We start from the raw sequence: 16,617 nt of genomic DNA on the forward strand, positions 1-16,617 counted from the left end.
TTTCTAAAAACAAATGTTATTATATCCTATTGGCTATTGATGCTTTACATATCGGTAGAAATGACTTTTACATGGATATTATATTAAAAACATAATAAAAGGTAATATATTATTGTAATTTTTATATATAAAGCACAAACCTTTTCCTGAATACAGAGAAAATTTGGAGAAATTTATCTTATGATTGTCTTTCACATACCTGAAAAATGTGAAAGAGATTTCCTCCAAGGCAAAGGCTGAAATGTATCTTTATTATTCCTTACTTTCGGTAAAGTTGTGCAACAGCTGGTATTTTGAGAAAAGAAACAAAATGATGATCATAAATATAAGATGTCTTAAATATAAGTCTACATATGAATATATGTATAAACATATAGAAATAAAATTATGAATAAAATATTTTCTATTTTAAAAAGCTTTCTGAAAATAGGCCTTTAACAATTATTAGCAACAATTTTATTTTGGTAGTAGCACTACTCCTGGAGGGGTAGTTATATTTTTTTCTGGTTCTTGCATTTCTGCTGGCATTGGGGACATGCAGCTGAGAATTGTCATGTCAATAACCATAATACAGTCTACATTAATCTGGCTTTTTTTTTTCTTTTTAGAAAAAGTGAGTAGAATGATAATCAAATTTAAAGAATTTTAAAATGAGCACTTATAAAATAGAGAAAATTGTTGAGAACACTCTTGATACTTCCAATTTTCAAGGTCTGGTTATATTCAATTTTGCTACAATTCTATTAACTATTCAGTGACTCTGAATATAATCTTTTTACATTCCTGTTTATTTATATCTATTTCTATATCTATGCATAAGTAAGCATGAATCTATTATTATGTCTTATCAACACCTTTTTAGTAGATAAAAATCTTTGAAAAATATACTTTAAGTCCTGAAAGTAGTTAGTTTAGTGGTATCTTAATTGTAGATTACATATATTTTTGGATATTTTAATACTGCATGTCAGTATGTGTGAATGATTTTACAATCACACATTCCTTTTAATATTAAAAACTCATGAATTTTCATGAAACTTTCTGGTGGTATGAAAAATATAAACACAATTTGTAGCATTTAAAATAGTTCTGTGGTATCTTTTTACATTAGAAACTTGGAAGAATATTTTAATTATAATAATATTAATCCTATGTTTTAAAATAATAAGATGGGGATTTATAACAAAAGGAAAATAGACATTTATACCAATCTCTACATATATAACTGTCTATATCTACCAGTAGATTCAGATTAGTAAAAGTAAAATTATTGGTAAATCTACCAGTATTTTTAAAATCTAAATTAATACATTATACGATTATGACCAGAATTCAATTAAGATATCAGGAGAAAATAGGTTCACTATCATAATATCAAGCCATTTGGCAAACTTTTTTTTTTTTTTTTTTTTTTTTTTTGAGACGGAGTCTCGCTCTGTTGCCAGGGCTGGAGTGCAGTGGCCGGATCTCAGCTCCCTGCAAGCTCCGCCTCCCGGGTTCCCACCATTCTCCTGCCTCAGCCTCCACAGTAGCTGGGACTACAGGCGCCGCCACCTCGCCCGGCTAGATTTTTTTTTTGTATTTTTTAGTAGAGACGGGGTTTCACCGTGTTAGCCAGGATGGTCTCGATCTCCTGAGCTCGTGATCCGCCCGTCTCGGCCTCCCAAAGTGCTGGGATTACAGGCTTGAGCCACCGCGCCCGGCCAACCATTTGGCAAACTTTAAGTGATGTGAAATTTTGGAATTCCAGTTAGAACCATGGACAAGTCTAAGACACTCAATACTCAATGCTACAATTCTGTGAATGATCCAGAATTATTAATGTTTAAAATTTGGAAAAAAACCGTATTTTTATGTTAAAATATCTGCTAACTGGACAGCTGGAAATCATTCAACTTTTGTATAGATTACATTTTATATTTTTGTATTATAAATTTATATAATATGTAAAATCCGGCCAGGCATGGTGGCTCATCTCTGTAATCCCAGCACTTTGGGAGGCCGGGGCTGGTGGATCGCTTGGGCCAGGAGTTTGAGACAAGCTTGGGCAACATGACAAAACCCCGTCTCTGCTAAAAACACAATAGCAACAAAAATTAGCTGGTGTGGTGGCTGAGGCACAATAATCACTTGAATGGGAGGCAGTTGCAGTGAGCTGAGCTAGCACCACTGCACTCCAGCCTGGGTGACAGAGCAAGACGCTGTCAAAACAAAAACAAAAAAAAACTTAGATCTAACATTGGATGTACATTATATATACATTCTATATATTTACATACTAGCAAAATAAAATAAACTATGTATAATACTATACAAATTATATCTATAAACTGTGTGCTGTGCCTAACTTTAAGCATTTTATATAAAGTGGGAAGAGCTGCCTAATATATCCCTAAACACAGTTATTGTAATCATATTTAAGACTTATTCCAATAAATATTTACTAAGGCTTTGCTGTGAGTATTAAAAATAGTTATTCTTTATGAAGGAAAAGGTAAGATTGTAATATATTGTTATCAGCCTCAAAGATGCTTAAGATATAATTGGACAGAACTATAAAATAATATTTAAATAACAATGTATCCCATTTCAAAATCTTTTTTGTTCTTTTTTTATTCCCCTTCTATAATGCAAGACAAACCTATCTTTTTGAGTAATTCAATTTAAAATGCTAGGCTTAAAATTTGAATTAACTCCAACATGAGTTTATAAATTCAACATGGTTTCATTAGTAATAATAAAGAGAACATTTGTTTTGTTTTCTTGTTTTTAATTTTCTTTGGTGTTTGTAATGTTTTGGAGCTAAACATGTTAATTTCAGATTTATATGAACAAATAAGGACTAATCAGGACTCTAAAAGAGAAGAAATGAAGACAAACTGTACCAAAAAATCAAGGAAATAATCCCATTTTCAATAGCAACAAAAAATAGGAATAAATTTAAGTAATATAGTGAAAGATTTGTATACTGAAAACTATACATATTGATATATGATATGAAGCTGTATTATTGATGAAAGAAATAGGAAAAAAAACACAAATGAATGGATATATATCCCATGTTCATGGATTGGAAAAATTATTTTTAAAATGTTCATACTTCCCAAAATAATACGTAGATTCAATGCAATCCTATCAAAATTCTAAGCTTCTTTCACAGGAATAAAAATAAAAATTCAAAATATTTATTGAACAAAAAGACACTAACTAGCCAAAGCAATTCTGAGCAAGAACATGGTGGAAGGCGTCACATTTCCTAAATTGTATTATAAAGCTAATCAAAAATACATAGTAATCAAAACAGCTTGGTACTGCCATACACTCACATAGAGCAATAGAAGAGAATAGAGAGCCTAGATATAAACAATACTTATCAATTAATCAACTAGTCTTTGCCAAGAGCACAAAGAATATATAATAGGGAAAGAATAGTCACTTCAATAAATGGTGTTAGAAGAACTGAGTACCGACAAAGAAAAAAATTAAACTGGACCTTCATCATATATCATACTCAAAAATAAAATCAAAATGAATTATAGACTTAATTGTAAGCCCTAAAACCTTAAAACTCCTAGAAGGAAATGTATGAAAAAGTTTTAACATTGGTTTTGGCAATTACCTTTTGACTATGAATCCAAAAGCACAGGCCAAAAAATGCAAAAATCGATTAACTGGGAGTACACCAAACTGAAAGGCTTCTGCACAGAAAAAGAAAAAAACATGATGAAATGACAACCTATGGATTGACAGAAAATATTTGCAAGCCATATATCTGATAAGAGGTTAATGTTAAAAATATATAAGGAACACATACACACTCAGAGGCAATAAAAGACAAATAACCTGGGTTTAAAATAGACATGAATAGTAGACATTTTCTCAAAGAAGAAATACAAATGGCCAAGAGGTATATGAAAAATGCTCAACCTTCTAATCATCAGTAGTTTTCATTAAATAAAAACTACAGTGAGGTATCACTTTACACCTGTTACGATGGCCATTATAAAAATACAAAAGATAATGAGTTTTGGTAAGAATGTGGAGAAAAGGGAATTCTAGTATACTGATTTGGGGAATGCAAATGAATATAGCCATTAGGGAAGACAGTGTAGAGTTTCCTCACTGTTAAAAATAGAACTACCCTATGACCCAGGAATCTCACTTCTGGCTTTATATCCAAAAAATTTGAAATCAGTGTGTCAAGGAAATAGATGCACTCCTACGTTCATGGCTGCATATTTACAGTAGCCAATGTATGGCAACAATCTAAGTACCTGGTAAATAGATGGATAAAGAAATTGTGAAATATTACTCAGCCCTTATAAATAAGCCAATTCTGTCATCTGAAACATGAGTGAAACTGCAGGACATTATGTCAAGTGAAATAAGCCAGACAGAGAAAGAAAACTACTGTCTAATCTCACTTATATCTGGAATCTAAAAAAGTCAAATGTATAGAAGCAGAAAGTAGAATGGTAGTTAACAACGGTGTGGGGATGGAGAGATGTTAGTCAAAGTGTACAAAGTTTCAGTTAGGTAGAATGAGTAAGTTCTAGAGATGTAATGTATAGCATAATGACTATAGTTAATAATGTTATATTATGCACTTGAAATTTACTAAAAGAGTAGATCTTAAATGTTTTCACCACAAGCACAAGAGTCAATATGTAAGAGGATGGATATGGGTTAATGAGCTTGGCTGTAGTAATAATATCACTATATATAATACTGCATGTCACCATTATATCTACAATGCTGTACACCTTAAATATATACACATTTTAATAAAAAAGGTAGAAATTAGTATTATAAAGCCAAATGAATGAAAGAGAAGGCCAAAAATTGAGGGAAAACTGAATAATAATCTTGAAAAAAATAAATTACATTTGTAAGTCAAAAGGACACTTTTTAAATGAAGAAAAAAAGTGGACAATAAAATAATAAAAATAAAAACGATGGGAGAATGTCTTCATAGTATTGAAATAGAAAGTCTTTTCTAATATTAAAATTCTGAAGATATATATGAAACTATTGATAATCATGACTTCATAAAAGTCTAGAACTTCTACGTGTTACTTCACACCATGCACCTATTCAAAAGAGAAAACACGAAACTTGAAATTAAAAGGTTTGTATCTCATACTTTGTTAAAGAGATAATATCTAATTACATGAAGAGTTTCTACAAGTCAATGAGAAAAGATTCAAAACTCTTATTACAAATGAGCAAAACTATAGAATATTCAGTCACAGATAAATGTAGCTGTTCTTTAAACAGATGAAGAAATGTTCAACCTCATTTCTAATAAGATAAAATTACATTTAAAATTACACCAAGCCACTCTCTTCCCAAAAACATAACATATCGACTCAAAGCCCATAGTGAGATTACATAATACATTGGTGAGGCTGTGAGGAAACAGGAAGTTTTAGATATTTCCATTTGCATATTAAATTTCTAGCATCTCTATGTAGAAAATATGACAATATCTTTCACAATTATAAATGTGTATAACCTTTTAATCTGCATGTGTATTTGTGCTTGCTCTCCTAGGAAATGACTTCTATAGGTTTCCATTAAAGTAGTCTTTAAATATTAAATTATTTGTAATATGCTATTAAGAAGGCACTGGTTAAATAATTATGGATTCCCATAAAGTGGAAAATATGTTTCTGTACAAAATAATGAGAAATGTATATATTAGTATTTGTACACTACTATTAAATGAAGAAAGTGAGGTACAGAAGTGTGTGATTGTATGCTACTTTATATGTAATAAGGGGGAATAGATTTTACATCCTTTGTCACATGTAGACATAGACAAAATCAAAAAAATAAAGGCAGAAAAATAATTATCTTTTTGTATGTTTAGGTAGATGTGGATGTTAAGTAGAGGTGGGGTTCAGGATAGATTTTTCACTAAGTATAATGATAATTTAATATAAATATATGTAATATGTAATATATACATGTACATGTTATATGGGCATATATAGAGAGATATGACACACGCATATACACACCACAAAACCCACATATATATGATGTTTAAATGCAGAAACCCCTGAAAGACAAGATTTGAAATTTTGCCTGCTCATATGAAAATGATTCTTTCACCCTTTGTTGGAAGAATTCTCTCTAACACAAAGGTAATATCCATGTAGCCAATCTAGCATTCTCTGTCATAGTGCCTGAGAATTTAGCTTTGCTGTCTCCATGTTCTTGATATGATGCCAATGTTTTGACAGTGGGTTTGGTAATGAAAAGATTGCCGTGGGCTTGAACCCTGGATGTGTGTATATGGCAGGACATTATGGACTCATTCCAGGCGCACTGGGGAAAAATCCATCTGCACGATAGGAAACACAGACTGAGACATGTATATTTGCACATGCTGAATCGCCCCAGATTTTTCCCAATATTTCAGTATGTTTTGTATACTTCCTCAGTCATTAAGGAACATATTTGAGCTAGGCTTTTAAAGTTTGTTGAAACAAAGGGCACAGCGCCCTTGATAAGTATTTATTTCTACAATAAACTATAATCTTTTTCAATCATAAGAAACCAGCACTCTCTATTTTTGCTTCAATATGGAAAATTGTATATATTCATTATATGAGAAATTTGTGAAAGATGCCCCAAATTACGGTATTATAGAATGCAGCCACAATGATGTATTTGACACTGAGAGAATAGCAATGCCAAGTTCTTATAGAAATACCCCTTGAGCAATATACAATACTTGATAGCGTGCTCAGCACATTATATAATTTTTTTCTTTTATGACATATTTTGCATAAAGGAAATTTTCTATTACAGTAGATGCTCTTCAGTGATTGCTGTTATAACAATAATACCTCCTATAATGGGCTATTTTATAATCCATGAAACTATTTTATTTGTTGCTTGCTGAGGTTAATAGCATTTTTAAGAAGACGAAATTAACTTAAGGAATGTCTGTGGCTTGACCAAAGCCAAATATCAAATAAATACAGATATAGAGACTTAAACCTAGATTTTCAGACATCTAATTCTGCACCTTTTTATATTTTGTTAGGTCTTCAAAAAATGACACGTTCCAAAATGCTCTGAATTTTTCACTAGATACAGGGTGTCTCACGAGGGTACCATATACCTTAAATTTTAATCACTGATGTTACTCTGCAAGGACGTCTTTGAAACTTGTTATATTTGGGAATGAGGGTGTTATTATTATTATTTTCTTGGTGAAAAGAACTTTACTCCTGCCCTACAATTGCCTGTGCCTTTAAGTGCCTTAAAACACCAAAGGCCCTGAATCCATACCATCATAAAATAGGCTGCTAATTTGAATATCGCTTAGGAACTCTGAATACCCTTCTCATCATCCACCTCAATTAAAGCCAAGTGAAAATGACAGGAAGGTGCCTCTCAGACACTAGAACCAGAGAAGGCCCCAGGCAGGAGTTCCTGTGATGCCTGCACAGCTGTATTGGGTAAAAGCTATGCACTAATAATTTCTGCATATGTCTTCTAAATATTTTTTAAATTCATGTTTGCCTTTGTATATTCTTTATTACTGAAGACAGAGGACTTGTCTGTTAGCTTTAGCTCAGTGGACTATGAGATGTTATCTGCTGTCCCAACAGAGAGGTAAACAGAAAGCAAATATCCTGGACTTTGAGCTTGTTTGGTAATTGGGTGAAATTCGGGTCTTCTTGTGGGGAGACTGAATCTTATAATATATTAGAATCAGTATCAGTATACCCCTTGACAGCTTCATTGCCAGAAGTGTGGACTGTGAACGGATTAAAGTTAATTATATAGACACAGAAACTTATATTTTTGGGATATGGAAGTGTCCTCAAACACACACACACACACACTCTCTCTCTCTCTTTTTCTTTCTCTCATACACATTTTCCAGAATACTTTGTAAATAGTTATGAAAATATGGCCATCTTCTGCCCAAGGAGATTTAAAGAAGAATTGGTTGAAGTTTCCAGAAAATTATTTTCTACCCTCCTTCACTTTTCCTGTATCCTGCTGGAACACTAAAGGACTTCTTGACCATGTGTCTACTTTGAATACAAGCCAGACACTACAGTGGAAGGAGAGAGAGAAGAATTGGATGTCCCTGCTAACAAAGTTACTATAGCAGCTCAGCTCCCTCTGGACATGTGTAATTTGTTTCAGTTTTTAGCTCATTAGCTACAGACTCACTAGACTGCCATATTCCCCTTGCTACTCTCGGATTTCCAGAGCTCAGGATAAAAATGTATCTGCAGGAAAAAAAGTTAAACGAGTGTAAGAATATTCAGTGACTTAAGGGAGGAAGAGCAAGTAGCTCCTACAGAGACAGGTGCATAGGTAGTCTATTTTAAACTCATGACCTCTGTGGTCTGAACCCTTAGGTTTGTGATTCAGCTTCATCTATTATTATCTGGATGACACTGACTAAGTTATTTATACTCTTCTTGTCTCAGTTTCTCCATATGTAATTTTGAAATAATAATCATACCAACTTCAATTGTTGCTGTGAAAAATAAGTAAAGTCATATCTTTAAAGTAATTACAATGGTTTCTGACATAAAATTAATATTCAACAAATATTGATAGCTATAAATATTATTAATAGTTAACAGAATAGGCAGAAGAGAATTTCAATGAAAAGAAAACTCTCAAAGATATATGATTTAAAAGCAAAAAAAAATCTTTCTGGAACTGAAAAGTAAAATACTCATCATCAGGGACAGAATTAGGATATAAGATGAGCAAGAGAAAGATATTTCTCACAGAAGAGGGCAACATGTGAGACAGCAGAAAGAGTTTACCAGTATGACAAATAAGCGAATAATAATGACTACTTTGTGGGATGTTTGTTATAAGATTTTAACAAAATAATACATATAAAGTGGTTATCATATTACTTTGCAATTGATAACCTCTCATTAAGCATTATTTATTCATTGGCTAGATAAAGGCTTCAGTTTTAAAATTGCTAATAGTTTCTAAATTCACAGCCATATTAATTGAGGGAAAAGACATGGATATTAATATTTCTTGATTAAATCCTAAATTTAAAATAATGGGCACAATTTTAACAACTTCTAAAATAGAAAAAAATATTACACTGTTGTGACTAGCATTTTTAGCCCCAGAAAATTTTTTCCTTTCTTTTAGCAGCAGTTCAAATGGAAAAAACCATCCAAGAATAGACTAGAGTCTGGAAATGTTCAAAAAAAGAAAAGTGAAGCAAGATATTTTCTATCTGATATTAACATTTTCTATAATGTTACTGCCAAAAATGTGCATTATTTACATTGAAATTATTTTTAAAAAATCATTAAAAATAACTAAATTATACAGTTATAAACCAAGGCATTTATCCAAGCAATATATGGCAAAGATGGTTTTTCAAGTGGAAAATGATGGTGATTTTAGTAATTTTTTTAGCATAATTTGCCATTCATTTGGAAGTTTAAAAAAATGAAGGAGGGAGGTCCTTATAGAATAAATGAATATTTATGTTTTAAAAAACAAACAAACATTTGAAAGCTACTTTAAAATAATCATTTACACTCTGAAAGAATATTTTGTTAGGCAAGGGTCATGAGTCAAAGTCATGGGTGAAGGATATTTGGTACATGAAAGAAATTACATAAAATTTCACCATAAGCGCAGTCTAAGGAAAAAAATTGAGAAATTGTTTACAAGATATGTATTAGAGATTATTATTCCTAATAGTCAACTAATTCAAATAGAATAGGCAAATAGCCTCTATGTGGGAGATTGGGCATCCTTCTTTGGGAAAATGCTTGCCTAATAGACGGATTTCAATTTGGCATAGTCCAGGGAAATAGCCTGCTGCCTGTACCATCACACCAAGATGAGGCCTATCTCTCTATGCTTCCCATACAGTTCCCAGGGCTTTATGGAGCTTACTAGTGCCTCAATACTAAACAAAGAATGGTGGTCAAGTCAACAGGCATTCCAATAAATTTTTCTACATAAATGACAGGTAACAAAAGAGACAATTTGAGAAAATTCAAGATTAGTGCAGAATTTTAATGGAACTATTAGATTCAAGGTCTGCAAAATCTAAGAGAAGATATTGCATCTATAAAAAATGCTATTAAAGAAAAACTTTAAAAAAATGCATAATTTTGGAAATTGCACAGCTGATTACAAACACTGAAGGGTTAGAAGACAAAAAATGAAAGTAATAGTTTGGAATATAGAACTAAAATGTAGACAAATGGAAAACAAGAGAAAAGATAGACACTACTACAATAAATCAAATATTCAACTAATAGGAGCTTCTGAAAATACTACAGAAAAAAAGCTGTTAGGAGATTATCAAAGAAAAATATATAATAGTTCCTCCCTTAACCATGAGAAATACATTCTAAGATTCCCTATAGTTGCCTAAAACCAAGAACATTATAGAACACAATTGTCATCAATCAGAACTCATTTCTATTTATGTCTTTCACCTAAAAATTGAATGTCTTTTTCATCATAAGTAAACACTTAACCATGCACTGTGGTCATAACTTTTACAGTTTGAGGTGTGACAGTAACACTAGGATGAATTCTTTTTTCCTTCTTCATAATTTCACAAATATATTTGTTCTCTTCACTTAACAACCTATGACTGCTCAAATATAAGCCAGGTACTAAATTATCTAAGAGATAATCACTAAGTGATTATTTCTAGTCACTGAACAATCTATGATTTTGTTTTTCTTTTAGTCAAGAACTTTTATTTTTTCACTTAAAGGAAGCACTTTAAGACTTCTCTTTGGCATACGTGAATGATCAGCAACATTACTCTCGTGTTTTGGGTCATGATTAAGTAAAATGAAGGCTTCTTGAACATAAACGTTGAGGGATACTGTGACGGTTGATCTGATAATCTAGAGAGCTAAACAAGTGACTAACACTTTGGTCTGCATACAGCACGGCTACACTGGACAAGGGATGACTGACATCCTGAACAGGAAATTTAAAACTTAAAAATCATTTATTTTTGGAAATTTTCAGTTAGTATTTTCAGACTTCAGTTGACCTCAGGAAACTGAAACCATCAAAAGCATAACCACAGATAATAGGGGACTACTGCATAAGAAAATGCATTAAAACTGAAAAGCATGAATTTTCAGACTGAAAAATTTCAGACTGTTTCTAACTCAGTAAATTAAAATAAATAAAATGAATAAAAACATCAACCGCAAAGATTACCCTTATTAAATTTCAACAAGGAGATTGAAAGAATATCCTAAAAAACAGCAAAAGTGAGAAAGAGAAAATCTTTCCAACATAAATCTTACTTACTCTGTTAATTTTTATCATTTGTTAGGTAAGTAAATTTACAGTTATGTAAAGTCTCAGATTTTTATATTTATTTGTTGGATTGTCTGTTATTTAACATTATCCCTTTCACTTCACATTCTCATATACATCTTGTGGGATAAAATTGTGAATGAGATTTTCTAGACCTTCTTGCCAGTAAAATTTGAGTTAGATGCTGCCTTTGATGTACTATTATGGGAGCAGTGGGCAGATGCGAGCACAGCGAGAACAAAGTTTGCAGTGAATTCTGTGCTAATTGCTCCAAATCACTTATTTTGGTTCTTTAAGCAACAAACTCCTTACACCTCAGTTCTCCTGGAGGCTGCAAACTGATTTTACCTTGAACTTTGCTCTTCCAGCTTTGGCATGATTGGAATCTAGATTGCTTTGTTTTCCTGATGACGCCCTCTGTAACATCTATCCCATGCAAACATTCCTAGGAAGATTAAATGAAGAAGAGAGGAAGAGAAGGAGGAAGGAAGGAAGGAAGGAAGGAAGGAAGGAAGGAAGGGAGGGAGAGAGGGAGGGAGGGGAAAAATAAAGAAGTTTGTTTGTTTGTTTGTTTATTTATTTATTTATTTATTTATTGGAGATGCAGTCTCGCTCTGTCACCCAGGCTGGAGTGCAGTGGCACAATCTTGGCTCACTGCAACCTTCGTCTCCAAGGTTTAACCAATTCTCTTGCCTCAGCCTCCTGAGTAGCCGGGACTACAGGCACACACCGCCATGCCTGGCTAATTTTTTGTATTTTTAGTAGAGACGGAGTTTCACTGTGTTGCCCAGGCTGGTCTAGAACTCCTGAGCTCATGCAGTCCACCCACTGTAATCCTAGCCTTCCAAAGTGCTAGGATTACAGGAGTGAGCCACCACGCCCAGCCAAAATAAGGAAATTTTAAATATCAAAGGTAGAGAGGTTGCTCAATAAAGCAAATACAATCATAAAAATGTTTAAATTTTTCTGTGAATAATATGTAGTCGTAAGGATGAACCATGGATATTATTTTAACCTAAAATTCTATGTGTGTACATATGTGTGTGTGTATATATATATAGTGTGTAATAAGAAAAGGGAAGGGAATGTAAATTAGATAATTTCTCATCTTGCAGAATTGGAAGACAATAAACAGTGTTCGATATTGAAAAACCAAAAAATAGTATTAAAAACATTTTAATGCAGAAGTAAATATTTGAAGAACTATCTAAATAAATAACAACTCTAAATATTTCCTTGTCATTTTCCATCACCTAATCACCATTAACATATAATTTATTAATTAGTTGAAGCTTTTTTGTTTGTTTCTTATTTGGTAGAGTTCCCTCCCTTGAATGTTTTCTTTCTGAAAAGTTAGCTGTTTTATTCTGTGCTGTATTTCACATCCATGTACTAAGAATGGCACCTGGCATTCCATAAGTATTTGGTGAATAAATGAATGCCTGAAAAGGTGAAAGTGGTTGCCTATGGGGAGTGTGAGTCAAAGTGTGGCTTCAGCCAAATACGGCTTCTTTTCATTATAAGGCAAGTAATATGTTTGAAATTTAAAATTATGTATGTATATGTTTATAATAAAATTGTAAATATATTTTGAAAAGATTGTTTACCTATGAAATGTCCAGCTAACTGAAAAAAAAAAAAAAAACAGGTTATGAGGCAGTGTGTAATTTACCAGAAAATAAACGTAATAGCCTCAAAATATCTGCATATATACATAAAGGACATAGGAAAAGTGTAGCAGAGTGCACACTCAATGGTGAATATTGATCACTCCCAAGAGATGGAGCTGGACTGTGGTAAAGATAACTTAAAGGTTTTTGTGTTTGTATGCATATCTCTACTGCTTAATTTTTTGCAAATTTCATGAGTTACTCTTTTAATTATATAAATGCAACATTCAATTGTGTTTCTAAAAATATTTTTCTTTACGATCCCTGGAATGATGATATAACTTTTGCTACTTCATGTCTTTGTAAAAGTCTTTAATTTATTCCAGACTTCTCCCTGATTTCAGAATTAAATAGAGCATGCGATCAAATAATTAGTGCAGAGAGGTGTTTCTAATGACCTTTCTGTAAGCGAGTGATAAGTTCTGAATAAAAATAACGTCTGGGGATACATGTTTGGGGAGCTGGTGACGGCAGTAGCAGGAAGCAGATGCAAGTTATTCAATATACTTAAATTAATCTAATGCAACTGCTTGAGAGACTTTCGTGATTGTATGAGTTTCAGAACAACAACAAAACACTTCAGGAATGTTCTTTTCATCATACCTGCAATGTTTCATGGAGACAGAAACAAAGACAGCACAGAAGCAAGTGTCTTGTTTATGTGTGTTGAAAAATGTTGCCATGATGCGTTTCACTGCCATGTAGATCAGCTTGTCAGATTTGGAGTATTTGAAGTGTTACATTAAAATAGGAAATGTAAGTTGTTCTGATAGGGTTTAATCAAATTATTTCCTTGAAGGTGCATTTTTTTATTATTAAGAATGAACATGTTGACGTAAGGTGTGATAGGAGCACGGAGCAGTGTTTCTGCTTGTGCTGGCAGTGCATTATGTTCCCATTATGTTTTCAAATTTCATTTACAGATAAGCGTTGTGAGTAATTGTCACGTGAAGTGGTAATCTACTGATGATATATGAGAATAGAGAAACAAATTAAAAACATCATTCAACTGAAATTTTAAACTGTATAGTGGTACAGGGCTGTATTTCCAAACGCACAAAGAATTCCCACTTGAAAAAAATTGCACTCAAGTCATTGTATGAAATTTTATCTTTAATAAATGTTAAGTATTTCTACTGGTAGTAGATTAACATATCATTGAAGATAGCATTTTAAATTGTTATACAAAAGCTTTATTAGCCTGTAAAAAAGTAGGTTTATGTTTCTAATTTACGTGATGCTTTAGAATATTATATTTTATATAGTATTTGGCTAAAAAACAAATATGATAGCTATAGTATATTTTAGTGCTCTTCTTGCTCACATAGTATAAGGCAAAAAACTCAAAAAAATTTAATTGGATGTAAACATTCAATTAATTTTGCATGCAAAGAAATTTTAAAATATTAACATTAGGTAAGTAGAGAGATTTTTTAAAAGGATGTAATAACTGCAAGTTATATAGTTTAGTGACACCTAAACCTGGTTCATCATTGTACACTTTTAGAGAATTCCCCAGGCTCATAGTAGCCTATATAGTCTGATTCTTTACATTTGGGCTGAGAAACCTGATTTTTTAAAAATAGCTTCTAGGGTGACTTTAATTATGATAAATTTTTTTTTTTTTTTTTACATTTTGGGTAGAGGTTAGCTTTCCTCATGTATAGATGAGAAACTGAAGACCTAGGGAATTAAGACAAATGTTTGATGGGAGATTAGAGACCTGCTTGATAGTTTGCTATGTGCATAGCATCTTGGTCACTATGTTTTTCAGTGGTGAAGAGCAGTCACACCTTTTGAGGAAGTATAATATAAAAACAATAAAAATGAACATATACATCACAGAATATTGACTTGGAGAGAAAACTCAATATATTTATTTTAGCAATGATGGGAAACTTTTACCCTTAATATAAAGGAAGTTCTCAAGCATATGAGCTCTTCCTTTACCTAACGAATTGCCAATATTACCTTGATATAAAACAGAAGATGAACATCAATAAAATAGTAAGTAAATTTTAATCACTCTGAGTTTCCTTAGGATTTTTATTTACTATTTCAGACAGCTTTTAATGATATCACTAACTTTATACTTCCCCAATTCCTTGTTGCTCAGTGCAATTTCTACTGAGAGGAAGTTTAAAAACAGATCGCATGGAAGCTGAATATTCTCTAAACATTTACACCTAGAATGATAGAATTACCTGATGATTTTATCATTAGCTACTTAATTAACCAATCACATGTAGATATGTGAGATTTTGTCAAAAAACGTAAAAAACAATCACTCCACAAAAAAAGAAAATTTATTTAGCTTGATTGAACAAAAAGATGTGGTCTTGGGCAATTTATTTAATCTCTAATTCTCCGTTTTCTCATATGCAAAATGGAATTATAGTGAAAAAATAACTTACAGGTTTGCTGTGAGGAATGGTAGACATGGAATTCCAGGCCTCAGATTTCCTTTAGTAAAACTTGCTGTAAGGAACAGCAGACATGATGATATCTCCAGCCGTCACCTTCTGAATGTATCACTGCATTTGTAATGAACGATGCTTGACCAGAATGCTTCCAGCCAATGACTTACTATGATGGCAGGTCTAGTGCCATCATCCCTGCAATATTCAGCACTTCACTTACTGACAACTTTGGCTGATGGACTCCCTATTTGACTCACCGAATCTTTCTTAGCACTGTGCTTCAATCTGCAACTCTTCCTGTCCAACTATTCTTCCTTTCCTCTCTCCTTTCACAGATGTCATATTTACTTTGCAGTCTGTAGGCTCTCCTTGCATACTTCTGCTTCTTCACCTTTATCCTACACAGGTATGAAAATAATTTAACATTCATAAGTATATTCAGAATATTGCCTGTACATAGTAAACACTATACAACTCTTTCGTATTAAAAAAAGAAAGGTTTTGAATTATACCATGAAAACAATTATATTATATATATTTGTGATAGATAAACGCAACAGAGAAATAAAAACTGCTCTTGAACATGTCAAAAATGTCATTACTGGCCATTTTACCATCAATATTATTTTGACAATTCAGTTTCCAAGCTTTTGGCATAAAGAGTAAGTGGTAAATGCATTTATTCTAACAAGCAGTTATATTATGGCTACTTTAAGTTTGTACAAAACCCTTTGCCTAGTGTTGAGAAAAGGAACCTGTGGAGCAAATAAAACATTCTAACCTCAGAACTTCCCAAAAATTGTATTAAACGGCTCTGGTTGATTTAACTTGTTAGAGCATTAATTGAGAATTTAGCAGTTCATATTAGATATTGTGCTATGGGTAGCAACTATCAATGAGACAAAACTTTGAACTTTGAACAATTTTCTTTCAATTTGGGTAGGGAAAAGGAGGGAAAGATGCATAGAGCTAAACAGAAATAGAGAAGAATAAGTAAGAATTAATAACAAACCAGAACATACAACCACTTGTAATCAAAGGAATGCAACATGCTTTATAAAAGAATATTTGTCCTTAAAATTGTATTAAAAATAATATGATCTCTCCCAAATGATTTTCAGCAGTTTACATAATTTTTAAAATTTCATCAACACTTGCTCTGCAAATTCTATAAAACATTTATATTTATTGAATGTTCTTA

General features: G+C 32.2%; 2 long non-coding RNA genes across 2 annotated transcripts in view; both read right to left on the bottom strand.

The window, feature by feature from the left end:
• LOC117083662 overlaps nt 1–16,617 on the bottom strand; it is a 97,377-nt gene that overhangs the window by 31,619 nt on the left and 49,141 nt on the right. The gene's annotated exons all lie outside the window — the stretch shown is intronic.
• Nucleotides 199–11,770, bottom strand: LOC117083661. Its single transcript, XR_004437153.1, has 3 exons — nt 11,674–11,770; nt 3,620–3,698; nt 199–285 (listed from the first exon to the last, which is right to left on the bottom strand). It is a non-coding gene; the product is annotated as an uncharacterized LOC117083661 (long non-coding RNA).

Source organism: Trachypithecus francoisi, unplaced genomic scaffold (assembly GCF_009764315.1).
Source record: "Trachypithecus francoisi isolate TF-2019V2 unplaced genomic scaffold, Tfra_2.0 Lachesis_group0, whole genome shotgun sequence".
Taxonomy (NCBI): Eukaryota; Metazoa; Chordata; class Mammalia; order Primates; family Cercopithecidae; genus Trachypithecus; species Trachypithecus francoisi.